General features: G+C 42.7%; 21 non-coding genes and 1 pseudogene across 21 annotated transcripts; all 22 read left to right on the top strand.

The window, feature by feature from the left end:
• Positions 1–138: 138 nt before the first annotated feature.
• On the top strand, positions 139–257 carry LOC113755528. Its single transcript, XR_003465667.1, has one exon. It is a non-coding gene; the product is annotated as a 5S ribosomal RNA (ribosomal RNA).
• Positions 258–672: 415 nt separating this feature from the next.
• LOC113755537 lies at positions 673–789 on the top strand (annotated as a pseudogene).
• A 413-nt stretch (positions 790–1202) lies between these two features.
• On the top strand, positions 1203–1321 carry LOC113755521. The gene has a single exon (XR_003465660.1). It is a non-coding gene; the product is annotated as a 5S ribosomal RNA (ribosomal RNA).
• Positions 1322–1736: 415 nt separating this feature from the next.
• Positions 1737–1855, top strand: LOC113755529. Its single transcript, XR_003465668.1, has one exon. It is a non-coding gene; the product is annotated as a 5S ribosomal RNA (ribosomal RNA).
• Positions 1856–2269: 414 nt separating this feature from the next.
• Positions 2270–2388, top strand: LOC113755517. The gene has a single exon (XR_003465657.1). It is a non-coding gene; the product is annotated as a 5S ribosomal RNA (ribosomal RNA).
• Positions 2389–2803: 415 nt separating this feature from the next.
• Positions 2804–2919, top strand: LOC113755536. The gene has a single exon (XR_003465674.1). It is a non-coding gene; the product is annotated as a 5S ribosomal RNA (ribosomal RNA).
• A 409-nt stretch (positions 2920–3328) lies between these two features.
• LOC113755525 lies at positions 3329–3447 on the top strand. Its single transcript, XR_003465664.1, has one exon. It is a non-coding gene; the product is annotated as a 5S ribosomal RNA (ribosomal RNA).
• Positions 3448–3861: 414 nt separating this feature from the next.
• On the top strand, positions 3862–3980 carry LOC113755538. The gene has a single exon (XR_003465675.1). It is a non-coding gene; the product is annotated as a 5S ribosomal RNA (ribosomal RNA).
• Positions 3981–4397: 417 nt separating this feature from the next.
• Positions 4398–4516, top strand: LOC113755531. Its single transcript, XR_003465670.1, has one exon. It is a non-coding gene; the product is annotated as a 5S ribosomal RNA (ribosomal RNA).
• Positions 4517–4930: 414 nt separating this feature from the next.
• Positions 4931–5049, top strand: LOC113755519. The gene has a single exon (XR_003465658.1). It is a non-coding gene; the product is annotated as a 5S ribosomal RNA (ribosomal RNA).
• A 953-nt stretch (positions 5050–6002) lies between these two features.
• LOC113755527 lies at positions 6003–6121 on the top strand. Its single transcript, XR_003465666.1, has one exon. It is a non-coding gene; the product is annotated as a 5S ribosomal RNA (ribosomal RNA).
• A 414-nt stretch (positions 6122–6535) lies between these two features.
• On the top strand, positions 6536–6654 carry LOC113755530. Its single transcript, XR_003465669.1, has one exon. It is a non-coding gene; the product is annotated as a 5S ribosomal RNA (ribosomal RNA).
• A 407-nt stretch (positions 6655–7061) lies between these two features.
• On the top strand, positions 7062–7180 carry LOC113755524. The gene has a single exon (XR_003465663.1). It is a non-coding gene; the product is annotated as a 5S ribosomal RNA (ribosomal RNA).
• Positions 7181–7595: 415 nt separating this feature from the next.
• Positions 7596–7714, top strand: LOC113755539. Its single transcript, XR_003465676.1, has one exon. It is a non-coding gene; the product is annotated as a 5S ribosomal RNA (ribosomal RNA).
• Positions 7715–8129: 415 nt separating this feature from the next.
• LOC113755523 lies at positions 8130–8248 on the top strand. The gene has a single exon (XR_003465662.1). It is a non-coding gene; the product is annotated as a 5S ribosomal RNA (ribosomal RNA).
• Positions 8249–8663: 415 nt separating this feature from the next.
• Positions 8664–8782, top strand: LOC113755540. The gene has a single exon (XR_003465677.1). It is a non-coding gene; the product is annotated as a 5S ribosomal RNA (ribosomal RNA).
• A 411-nt stretch (positions 8783–9193) lies between these two features.
• On the top strand, positions 9194–9309 carry LOC113755535. The gene has a single exon (XR_003465673.1). It is a non-coding gene; the product is annotated as a 5S ribosomal RNA (ribosomal RNA).
• Positions 9310–9723: 414 nt separating this feature from the next.
• On the top strand, positions 9724–9842 carry LOC113755520. The gene has a single exon (XR_003465659.1). It is a non-coding gene; the product is annotated as a 5S ribosomal RNA (ribosomal RNA).
• Positions 9843–10257: 415 nt separating this feature from the next.
• Positions 10258–10376, top strand: LOC113755526. Its single transcript, XR_003465665.1, has one exon. It is a non-coding gene; the product is annotated as a 5S ribosomal RNA (ribosomal RNA).
• Positions 10377–10790: 414 nt separating this feature from the next.
• Positions 10791–10909, top strand: LOC113755532. The gene has a single exon (XR_003465671.1). It is a non-coding gene; the product is annotated as a 5S ribosomal RNA (ribosomal RNA).
• Positions 10910–11313: 404 nt separating this feature from the next.
• On the top strand, positions 11314–11430 carry LOC113755533. The gene has a single exon (XR_003465672.1). It is a non-coding gene; the product is annotated as a 5S ribosomal RNA (ribosomal RNA).
• Positions 11431–11844: 414 nt separating this feature from the next.
• LOC113755522 lies at positions 11845–11963 on the top strand. The gene has a single exon (XR_003465661.1). It is a non-coding gene; the product is annotated as a 5S ribosomal RNA (ribosomal RNA).
• Positions 11964–12230: the final 267 nt, after the last annotated feature.

Below are 12230 nucleotides of genomic sequence, written 5' to 3'. Positions count from 1 at the left end.
AAAAAAATATAAAGTAAATAAATAAAAGTATAAGAGGAAAATGCTTCAATTGACGCTTAAAATGAATTCCGGTCTAGAAAAGCCACACTGCTTCGCTGGACGGTGTAGTTTAAAAGAATAAAGCGAAAGGAACCTTGTGGGTGCGATCATACCAGCACTAATGCACCGTATCCCATCAGAACTCAGAAGTTAAGCGTGCTTGGGCGAGAGTAGTACTAGAATGGGTGACCCCCTGGGAAGTTCTCGTGTTGCACCCCTCTTTTTTTTGTTTCGAAATCCAAATTTCGTATTCGTTCTTTATCCTGTAGTAATTTAGCTCCGTCGGAATGATTGCTTCATATTTTGCTTCTTGTCGAAGCATGAAGGCGGATCTGAAGGCGCGAGACAAATCAGGAACGGTACGGATCGATCAAAGCCCGGATCGTCGCTCAAATTTGTTGGCGCAAATGTATCAACGCAAGCGTGAAGGATTGATTTTATGATAATTTAGAGTTGCGGGATGATGGAAAAAAACAGGGTGCAAATCAATAACAAAAAAAAATATAAAGTAAATAAATAAAAGGATAAGAGGAAAATGCTTGAATCGAAGCTTAAAATGAGTTTCGGTCTAAGAAAACCACACTGTTTCGCAGCACGGGGGTGGTTTAAAGATAAAGCGAAAGGAACATGGCGGAGTGCGATCATATCAGCACTAGTGCACCGATCCCATCAGAACTCCGAATTCAAGCGTGTTTGGGCGAGAATAGTACTAGGATGGGTGACCCTTGGGAAGTCCTCGTGTTGCACCCTTCTCATTTTGTTCGGAAATCCAAATTTCCTATTCGTTCTTTATCCTGTAGTAATTTAGCTCCGTCGGAACGATTGCTTTATATTTTGCTTCTTGTCGAAGCATGAAGGCGGGTCTGAAGGCGCGAGACAAATCAGGAACGGTACGGCTCGATCAAAGCCCGGATCGTCGCTCAAATTTGTGGGCGCAAATGTATCACCGCAAGCGTGAAGGATTGATTTCATGATAATTTAGAGTTGCGGGATGAGAGAAAAAAATAAGGTGCATATCAATAACAAAAAAAATATAAAGTAAATAAATAAAAGGATAAGAGGAAAATGCTTGAATCGAAGCTTAAAATGAGTTTCGGTCTAGAAAAGCCACACTGTTTCGCAGCACGGGGTGGTTTAAAAGAATAAAGCGAAAGGAACATGGCGGGTGCGATCATACCAGCACTAGTGCACCGGATCCCATCAGAACTCCGAAGTTAAGCGTGTTTGGGCGAGAATAGTACTAGGATGGGTGACCCCCTGGGAAGTCCTCGTGTTGCACCCCTCTCATTTTTGTTCGGAAATCCAAATTTCCTATTCGTTCTTTATCCTGTAGTAATTTAGCTCCGTCGGAACGATTGCTTTATATTTTGCTTCTTGTCGAAGCATGAAAGCGGGTCTGAAGGCGCGAGACAAATCAGGAACGGTACGGCTCGATCAAAGCCCGGATCGTCGATCAAATTTGTCGGCGCAAATGTATCACCGCAAGCGTGAAGGATTGATTTCATGATAATTTAGAGTTGCGGGATGAGGGAAAAAAATAGGTTGCAAATCAATAACAAAAAAAAATATAAAGTAAATAAATAAAAGGATAAGAGGAAAATGCTTGAATTGAAGCTTAAAATGAATTTCGGTCTAAAAAAGCCACACTGTTTCGCAGCACGGGGTAGTTTAAAAGAATAAAGCGAAAGGAACATGGCGGGTGCGATCATACCAGCACTAGTGCACCGGATCCCATCAGAACTCCGAAGTTAAGCGTGCTTGGGCGAGAGTAGTACTAGGATGGGTGACCCCTTGGGAAGTCCTCGTGTTGCACCCCTTTTTTTTGTTTCGAAATCCAAATTTCCTATTCGTTCTTTATCCTGTAGTAATTTAGCTCCGTCGGAACGATTGCTTTATATTTTGCTTCTTGTCGAAGCATGAAGGCGGGTCCTGAAGGCGCGAGACAAATCAGGAACGGTATTGCTCGACCAAAGCCCGGATCGTCGCTCAAATTTGTCGGCGCAAATGAATCACCGCAAGCGTGAAGAATTGATTTCATGATAATTTAGAGTTGCGGGATGAGGGAAAAAAATAGGGTGCAAATCAATAACAAAAAGAAATATAAAGTAAATAAATGAAAGGATAAGAGGAAAATGCTTGAATTGAAGCTTAAAATGAATTTCGGTCTAAAAAAGCCACACTGTTTCGCAGCACGGGGTAGTTTAAAAGAATAAAGCGAAAGGAACATGGCGGGTGCGATCATACCAGCACTAGTGCACCGGATCCCATCAGAACTCCGAAGTTAAGCGTGCTTGGGCGAGAGTAGTACTAGGATGGGTGACCCCCTGGGAAGTCCTCGTGTTGCACCCCTCTTTTTTTTGTTTCGAAATCCAAATTTCCTATTCGTTCTTTATCCTGTAGTAATTTAGCTCCGTCGGAACGATTGCTTTATATTTTGCTTCTTGTCGAAGCATGAAGGCGGGTCTGAAGGCGCGAGACAAATCAGGAACGGTATTGCTCGATCAAACCCGGATCGTCGCTCAAATTTGTCGGCGCAAATGTATCACCGCAAGCGGAAGAATTGATTTTCATGATAATTAGAGTTGCGGGATGAGGGAAAAATAGTGGGGCAAATCATATAACAAAAAGAAATATAAAGTAAATAAATAAAGGATAAGAGAAAATGCTTGAATGACGCTTAAAAATTAATTTCGGTCTAGAAAAGCCACACTGCTTTCTTCGCAGGACGGGGTAAGTTTAAAGGAATAAGCGAAAGGAAAATGGCGGGTGCGATCATACCAGCATTAATGCAACCGGATCTCATCAGAACTCCGAAGTTAAGCGTGCTTAGGCGAGAGTAGTACTAGGCAGGGTGACCTGGGAAGTCTCGTGTTGCACCCCTCTTTTTTTTTGTTTCGAAATCCAAATTTCTATTCGGTCTTTATCGTTGTAATTAGCTCCGTCGGAACGATTGTTATATTTTGCTTCTTGTCGAAGCATGAAGGCGGGTCTGAAGGCGCGAGACAAATCAGGAACGATACGGCTCGATCAAAGCCCGGATCGTCGCTCAAATTTGTCGGCGCAAATGTATCACCGCAAGCGTGAAGGATTGATTTCATGATAATTTAGAGTTGCGGGATGAGAGAAAAAAATAAGGTGCATATCAATAACAAAAAAAATATAAAGTAAATAAATAAAAGGATAAGAGGAAAATGCTTGAATCGAAGCTTAAAATGAGTTTCGGTCTAGAAAAGCCACACTGTTTCGCAGCACGGGGTGGTTTAAAAGAATAAAGCGAAAGGAACATGGCGGGTGCGATCATATCAGCACTAGTGCACCGGATCCCATCAGAACTCCGAAGTTAAGCGTGTTTGGGCGAGAATAGTACTAGGATGGGTGACCCCCTGGGAAGTCCTCGTGTTGCACCCCTCTCATTTTTGTTCGGAAATCCAAATTTCCTATTCGTTCTTTATCCTGTAGTAATTTAGCTCCGTCGGAACGATTGCTTTATATTTTGCTTCTTGTCGAAGCATGAAGGCGGGTCTGAAGGCGCGAGACAAATCAGGAACGGTACGGCTCGATCAAAGCCCGGATCGTCGCTCAAATTTGTGGGCGCAAATGTATCACCGCAAGCGTGAAGGATTGATTTCATGATAATTTAGAGTTGCGGGATGAGGGAAAAAAATAGGGTGCATATCAATAACAAAAAAAATATAAAGTAAATAAATAAAAGGATAAGAGGAAAATGCATGAATCGAAGCTTAAAATGAATTTCGGTCTAGAAAAGCCACACTGTTTCGCAGCACGGGGTGGTTTAAAAGAATAAAGCGAAAGGAACATGGCGGGTGCGATCATACCAGCACTAATGCACCGGATCCCATCAGAACTCCGAAGTTAAGCGTGTTTGGGCGAGAATAGTACTAGGATGGGTGACCCCCTGGGAAGTCCTCGTGTTGCACCCCTCTCTTTTTTGTTTCGAAATCGAAATTTCCTATTCGTTCTTTATCCTGTAGTAATTTAGCTCCGTCGGAACGATTGCTTTATATTTTGCTTCTTGTCGAAGCATGAAGGCGGGTCTGAAGGCGCGAGACAAATCAGGAACGGTAACGGCTCGATCAAAAGCCCGGATCGTCGCTCAATTTGTCGGCAGCAAATGTATCACCGCAAGCGTGAAGGATTGATTTCATGATAATTTAGAGTTGCGGGATGAGGGAAAAAAATAAGGTGCATATCAATAACAAAAAGAAATATAAAGTAAATAAATAAAAGGATAAGAGGAAAATGCTTGAATCGAAGCTTAAAATGAATTTCGGTCTAGAAAAGCCACACTGTTTCTCAGCACGGGGTGGTTTAAAAGAATAAAGCGAAAGGAACATGGCGGGTGCGATCATACCAGCACTAATGCACCGGATCCCATCAGAACTCCGAAGTTAAGCGTGCTTAGGCGAGAGTAGTACTAGGATGGGTGACCCCCTGCAAAGTCCTCGAGTTGCACCCCTCTCTTTTTTGTTTCGAAATCGAAATTTCCTATTCGTTCTTTATCCTGTAGTAATTTAGCTCCGTCGGAACGATTGCTTTATATTTTGCTTCTTGTCGAAGCATGAAGGCGGGTCTGAAGGCGCGAGACAAATCAGGAATGGTACGGCTCGATCAAAGCCCGGATCGTCGCTCAAATTTGTCGGCGCAAATGTATCACCGCAAGCGTGAAGGATTGATTTCATGATAATTTAGAGTTGCGGGATGAGGGAAAAAAATAAGGTGCATATCAATAACAAAAAAAATATAAAGTAAATAAATAAAAGGATAAGAGGAAAATGCTTGTATTGACGCTTAAAAAGAATTTCGGTCTAGAAAAGCCACACTGCTTTTCAGGACTGGGTAGTTTAAAGGAATAAAGCGAAAGGAAAATGGCGGGTGCGATCATACCAGCATTAATGCACCGGATCCCATCAGAACTCCGAAGTTAAGCGTGCTTAGGCGAGAGTAGTACTAGGATGGGTGACCCCCTGGGAAGTCCTCGTGTTGCACCCCTCTTTTTTTTGTTTCGAAATCCAAATTTCCTATTCGTTCTTTATCCTGTAGTAATTTAGCTCCGTCGGAACGATTGCTTTATATTTTGCTTCTTATCGAAGCATGAAGGCGGGTCTGAAGGCGCGAGACAAATCAGGAACGGTACGGCTCGATCAAAGCCCGGATCGTCGCTCAAATTTGTGGGCGCAAATGTATCACCGCAAGCGTGAAGGATTGATTTCATGATAATTTAGAATTGCGGGATGAGGGAAAAAAATAGGGTGCAAATCAATAACAAAAACAAATATAAAGTAAATAAATAAAAGGATAAGAGGAAAATGCTTGAATCGAAGCTTAAAATGATTTCGGTCTAGAAAACCCACTGTTTCGGCAGCACACGGGGTGGTTTAACAAGAATAAGCGAACGAACATGGCGGGTGCGACATACCAGCACTATGCAGCCGGATCCCACAGAACTCCGAAGTTAAGCGTGTTTGGGCGAAGAATAGTACTAGGCACTGGGTGACCCGCACTGGGAAGTCTGCGTGTTGCCACCCCATTCTCTTTTTGTTTCGAAATCCAAATTTCCTATTCGTTCTTTATCCTGTAGTAATTTAGCTCCGTCGGAACGATTGCTTTATATTTTGCTTCTTGTCGAAGCATGAAGGCGGGTCTGAAGGCGCGAGACAAATCAGGAACGGTACGGCTCGATCAAAGCCTGGATCGTCGCTCAAATTTGTGGGCGCAAATGTATCACCGCAAGCGTGAAGGATTGATTTCATGATAATTTAGAGTTGCGGGATGAGTGAAAAAAATAGGGTGCAAATCAATAACAAAAAGAAATATAAAGTAAATAAATAAAAGGATAAGAGGAAAATGCTTGAATTGAAGCTTAAAATGAATTTCGGTCTAGAAAAGACACACTGTTTCGCAGCACGGGGTGGTTTAAAAGAATAAAGCGAAAGGAACATGGCGGGTGCGATCATACCAGCACTAATGCACCGGATCCCATCAGAACTCCGAAATTAAGCGTGCTTGGGCGAGAGTAGTACTAGGATGGGTGACCCCCTGGAAAGTCCTCGAGTTGCACCCCTCTCTTTTTTGTTTCGAAATCGAAATTTCCTATTCGTTCTTTATCCTGTAGTAATTTAGCTCCGTCGGAACGATTGCTTTATATTTTGCTTCTTGTCGAAGCATGAAGGCGGGTCTGAAGGCGCGAGACAAATCAGGAACGGTACGGTTCGATCAAAGCCCGGATCGTCGCTCAAATTTGTGGGCGCAAATGTATCACCGCAAGCGTGAAGGATTGATTTCATGATAATTTAGAGTTGCGGGATGAGGGAAAAAAATAAGGTGCATATCAATAACAAAAAAAATATAAAGTAAATAAATAAAAGGATAAGAGGAAAATGCATGAATCGAAGCTTAAAATGAATTTCGGTCTAGAAAAGACACACTGTTTCGCAGCACGGGGTGGTTTAAAAGAATAAAGCGAAAGGAACATGGAGGGTGCGATCATACCAGCACTAATGCACCGGATCCCATCAGAACTCCGAAGTTAAGCGTGCTTAGGCGAGAGTAGTACTAGGATGGGTGACCCCCTGCAAAGTCCTCGAGTTGCACCCCTCTCTTTTTTGTTTCGAAATCGAAATTTCCTATTCGTTCTTTATCCTGTAGTAATTTAGCTCCGTCGGAACGATTGCTTTATATTTGCTCTTGTCAAGACATGAAGGCGCGGTCTGAAGGCGCGCAGACAAACAGGAATGGGTACGGCTCCGATCAAAGCCCGGATCGTCGCTCAAATTTCGTCGCCAAATGTATCACCGCAACGTGAAGGATTGATTTCATGTAATTTAGAGTTTGGTGGCTGAGGAAAAAAATAAGGTGCATATCAATAACAAAAAAATAGAAAGTAAAAAATAAAAGGATAAGAGAAAATGCGTGTATTGACCTAAAAAGAATTCGCGTCTAGAAAAGCCACACTGTTTCGCAGCACGGGGTGGTTTAAAAGAATAAAGCGAAAGGAACATGGCGGGTGCGATCATATCAGCACTAGTGCACCGGATCCCATCAGAACTCCGAAGTTAAGCGTGTTTGGGCGAGAATAGTACTAGGATGGGTGACCCCCTGGGAAGTCCTCGTGTTGCACCCCTCTCATTTTTGTTCGGAAATCCAAATTTCCTATTCGTTCTTTATCCTGTAGTAATTTAGCTCCGTCGGAACGATTGCTTTATATTTTGCTTCTTGTCGAAGCATGAAAGCGGGTCTGAAGGCGCGAGACAAATCAGGAACGGTACGGCTCGATCAAAGCCCGGATCGTCGCTCAAATTTGTCGGCGCAAATGTATCACCGCAAGCGTGAAGGATTGATTTCATGATAATTTAGAGTTGCGGGATGAGGGAAAAAAATAGGTTGCAAATCAATAACAAAAAAAAATATAAAGTAAATAAATAAAAGGATAAGAGGAAAATGCTTGTATTGAAGCTTAAAATGAATTTCGGTCTAAAAAAGCCACACTGTTTCGCAGCACGGGGTAGTTTAAAAGAATAAAGCGAAAGGAACATGGCGGGTGCGATCATACCAGCACTAGTGCACCGGATCCCATCAGAACTCCGAAGTTAAGCGTGCTTGGGCGAGAGTAGTACTAGGATGGGTAACCCCCTGGGAAGTCCTCGTGTTGCACCCCTCTTTTTTTTGTTTCGAAATCCAAATTTCCTATTCGATCTTTATCCTGTTGTAATTTAGCTCCGTCGGAACGATTGCTTTATATTTTGCTTCTTGTCGAAGCATGAAGGCGGGTCTGAAGGCGCGAGACAAATCAGGAACGGTACGGCTCGATCAAAGCCCGGATCGTCGCTCAAATTTGTCGCGCAAAATGTATCAAAGCCGCAAGCCATGAAGGATTGATTTCATGATAATTAGAGTTGCGCGGAGAGGGAAAAAAATAGGTTGCCAAATCGATAAAACAAAAAAATATAAAAGTAAATAATATAAAAAAGATAAAGGAAAAATGCTTGTATTGAAGCTTAAAATAATTTCGGTCTAAAACACTGTTTCGCAGCACGGGGTGGTTTAAAAGAATAAAGCGAAAGGAACATGGCGGGTGCGATCATATCAGCACTAGTGCACCGGATCCCATCAGAACTCCGAAGTTAAGCGTGTTTGGGCGAGAATAGTACTAGGATGGGTGACCCCCTGGGAAGTCCTCGTGTTGCACCCCTCTCATTTTTGTTCGGAAATCCAAATTTCCTATTCGTTCTTTATCCTGTAGTAATTTAGCTCCGTCGGAACGATTGCTTTATATTTTGCTTCTTGTCGAAGCATGAAAGCGGGTCTGAAGGCGCGAGACAAATCAGGAACGGTACGGCTCGATCAAAGCCCGGATCGTCGATCAAATTTGTCGGCGCAAATGTATCACCGCAAGCGTGAAGGATTGATTTCATGATAATTTAGAGTTGCGGGATGAGGGAAAAAAATAGGTTGCAAATCAATAACAAAAAAAAATATAAAGTAAATAAATAAAAGGATAAGAGGAAAATGCTTGAATTGAAGCTTAAAATGAATTTCGGTCTAAAAAAGCCACACTGTTTCGCAGCACGGGGTAGTTTAAAAGAATAAAGCGAAAGGAACATGGCGGGTGCGATCATACCAGCACTAGTGCACCGGATCCCATCAGAACTCCGAAGTTAAGCGTGCTTGGGCGAGAGTTGTACTAGGATGGGTGACCCCCTGGGAAGTCCTCGTGTTGCACCCTCTTTTTTGTTCGAAATCCAAATTTCTATTTCGTTCTTTACCATAGTAATTTTAGCTCCGTCGAACGATTGCTGTTATATTTTGCTTTTCTTGTCGAAGCATGAAGGCGGGTCTGAAGGCGCGAGACAAATCAGAACGGTATTTGCTCGAATCAACCCGGATCGTCGCTCAAATTTGTCGGTGCAAATGTATCACCGCAAGCGTGAAGGATTGATTTCTTGATAATTTAGAGTTGCGGGATGAGGGAAAAAAATAGGTTGCAAATCAATAACAAAAAAAAATATAAAGTAAATAAATAAAAGGATAAGAGGAAAATGCTTGAATTGAAGCTTAAAATGAATTTCGGTCTAAAAAAGCCACACTGTTTCGCAGCACGGGGTAGTTTAAAAGAATAAAGCGAAAGGAACATGGCGGGTGCGATCATACCAGCACTAATGCACCGGATCCCATCAGAACTCCGAAGTTAAGCGTGCTTGGGCGAGAGTAGCTACTAGATGGGACCCCCTGGAAGTCCTCGTGTTGCACCCCTCTCTTTTTTGTTTCGAAATCCAAATTTCCTATTCGTTCTTTATCCTGTTGTAATTTAGCTCCGTCGGAACGATTGCTTTATATTTTGCTTCTTGTCGAAGCATGAAGGCGGGTCTGAAGGCGCGAGACAAATCAGGAACGGTACGGCTCGATCAAAGCCCGGATCGTCGCTCAAATTTGTGGGCGCAAATGTATCACCGCAAGCGTGAAGGATTGATTTCATGATAATTTAGAGTTGCGGGATGAGAGAAAAAAATAAGGTGCATATCAATAACAAAAAAAATATAAAGTAAATAAATAAAAGGATAAGAGGAAAATGCTTGAATCGAAGCTTAAAATGAGTTTCGGTCTAGAAAAGCCACACTGTTTCGCAGCACGGGGTGGTTTAAAAGAATAAAGCGAAAGGAACATGGCGGGTGCGATCATACCAGCACTAGTGCACCGGATCCCATCAGAACTCCGAAGTTAAGCGTGTTTGGGCGAGAATAGTACTAGGATGGGTGACCCCCTGGGAAGTCCTCGTGTTGCACCCCTCTCATTTTTGTTCGGAAATCCAAATTTCCTATTCGTTCTTTATCCTGTAGTAATTTAGCTCCGTCGGAACGATTGCTTTATATTTTGCTTCTTGTCGAAGCATGAAGGCGGGTCTGAAGGCGCGAGACAAATCAGGAACGGTACGGCTCGATCAAAGCCCGGATCGTCGCTCAAATTTGTGGGCGCAAATGTATCACCGCAAGCGTGAAGGATTGATTTCATGATAATTTAGAGTTGCGGGATGAGGGAAAAAAATAGGGTGCAAATCAATAACGAAAAGAAATATAAAGTAAATAAATAAAAGGATAAGAGGAAAATGCTTGAATTGAAGCTTAAAATGAATTTCGGTCTAGAAAAGACACACTGTTTCGCAGCACGGGGTGGTTTAAAAGAATAAAGCGAAAGGAACATGGCGGGTGCGATCATACCAGCACTAATGCACCGGATCCCATCAGAACTCCGAAGTTAAGCGTGCTTGGGCGAGAGTAGTACTAGGATGGGTGACCCCCTGCAAAGTCCTCGAGTTGCACCCCTCTCTTTTTTGTTTCGAAATCGAAATTTCCTATTCGTTCTTTATCCTGTAGTAATTTAGCTCCGTCGGAACGATTGCTTTATATTTTGCTTCTTGTCGAAGCATGAAGGCGGGTCTGAAGGCGCGAGACAAATCAGGAATGGTACGGCTCGATCAAAGCCCGGATCGTCGCTCAAATTTGTCGCGCAAATGTATCACCGCAAGCGTGAAGGATTGATTTCATGATAATTTAGAGTTGCGGGATGAGGGAAAAAAATAAGGTGCATATCAATAACAAAAAGAAATATAAAGTAAATAAATAAAAGGATAAGAGGAAAATGCTTGAATCGAAGCTTAAAATGAATTTCGGTCTAGAAAAGCCACACTGTTTCTCAGCACGGGGTGGTTTAAAAGAATAAAACGAAAGGAACATGGCGGGTGCGATCATACCAGCACTAATGCACCGGATCCCATCAGAACTCCGAAGTTAAGCGTGCTTAGGCGAGAGTAGTACTAGGATGGGGGACCCCCTGCAAAGTCCTCGAGTTGCACCCCTCTCTTTTTTGTTTCGAAATCGAAATTTCCTATTCGTTCTTTATCCTGTAGTAATTTAGCTCCGTCGGAACGATTGCTTTATATTTTGCTTCTTGTCGAAGCATGAAGGCGGGTCTGAAGGCGCGAGACAAATCAGGAATGGTACGGCTCGATCAAAGCCCGGATCGTCGCTCAAATTTGTCGGCGCAAATGTATCACCGCAAGCGTGAAGGATTGATTTCATATAATTTAGAGTTCGCGATGAGGGAAAAAAATAAGGTGCATATCAATAACAAAAAAAATAAAAGTAAATAAAAAAGATAAGAGGAAAATGCTTGTATGACGCTTAAAAAAGAATCCGTCTAGAAAAGCCACACTGCTTTTTCAGGACTGGGAGTTTAAATGAATAAAGCAAAGGAAAATGCGGGTGCGATCATACCAGCATAAGCACCGGATCCCATCAGAACTCCGAAGTTAAGCGTGCTTAGGCGAGAGTAGTACTAGGATGGGTGACCCCCTGGAAAGTCCTCGTGTTGCACCCCTCTTTTTTTTGTTTCGAAATCCAAATTTCCTATTCGTTCTTTATCCTGTAGTAATTTAGCTCCGTCGGAACGATTGCTTTATATTTTGCTTCTTATCGAAGCATGAAGGCGGGTCTGAAGGCGCGAGACAAATCAGGAACGGTACGGCTCGATCAAAGCCCGGATCGTCGCTCAAATTTGTGGGCGCAAATGTATCACCGCAAGCGTGAAGGATTGATTTCATGATAATTTAGAATTGCGGGATGAGGGAAAAAATAGGTGGCAAATCAATAACAAAAAAGAATATAAATAATAAATAAAAGGGATAAGAGGAAAATGCTTGAATTCGAAGCTTAAAATGAATTTCGCTCTAGAAAAGCCACACTGCTTTTCAGAACTGGGTAGTTTAAAGGAATAAAGCGAAAGGAAAATGGCGGGTGTGATCATACCAGCATTAATGCACCGGATCCCATCAGAACTCCGAAGTTAAGCGTGCTTAGGCGAGAGTAGTACTAGGATGGGTGACCCCCTGGGAAGTCCTCGTGTTGCACCCCTCTTTTTTTTTGTTTCGAAATCCAAATTTCCTATTCGTTCTTTATCCTGTAGTAATTTAGCTCCGTCGGAACGATTGCTTTATATTTTGCTTCTTGTCGAAGCATGAAGCGGGTCTGAAGGCGCGAGACAAATCAGGAACGGTATTGCTCGATCAAAGCCCGGATCGTCGCTCAAATTTGTCGGCGCAAATGTATCACCGCAAGCGTGAAGGATTGATTTCATGATAATTTAGAGTTGCGGGATGAGGGAAAAAAATAGGGTGCAAA

The sequence above is a fragment of the Coffea eugenioides genome, unplaced genomic scaffold (assembly GCF_003713205.1).
Source record: "Coffea eugenioides isolate CCC68of unplaced genomic scaffold, Ceug_1.0 ScVebR1_1558;HRSCAF=2427, whole genome shotgun sequence".
Lineage (NCBI taxonomy): Eukaryota > Viridiplantae > Streptophyta > Magnoliopsida > Gentianales > Rubiaceae > Coffea > Coffea eugenioides.
The sequence above is the reverse complement of the archived record's forward strand: the minus strand, read 5'-3'. Positions and strand labels throughout refer to the sequence as shown.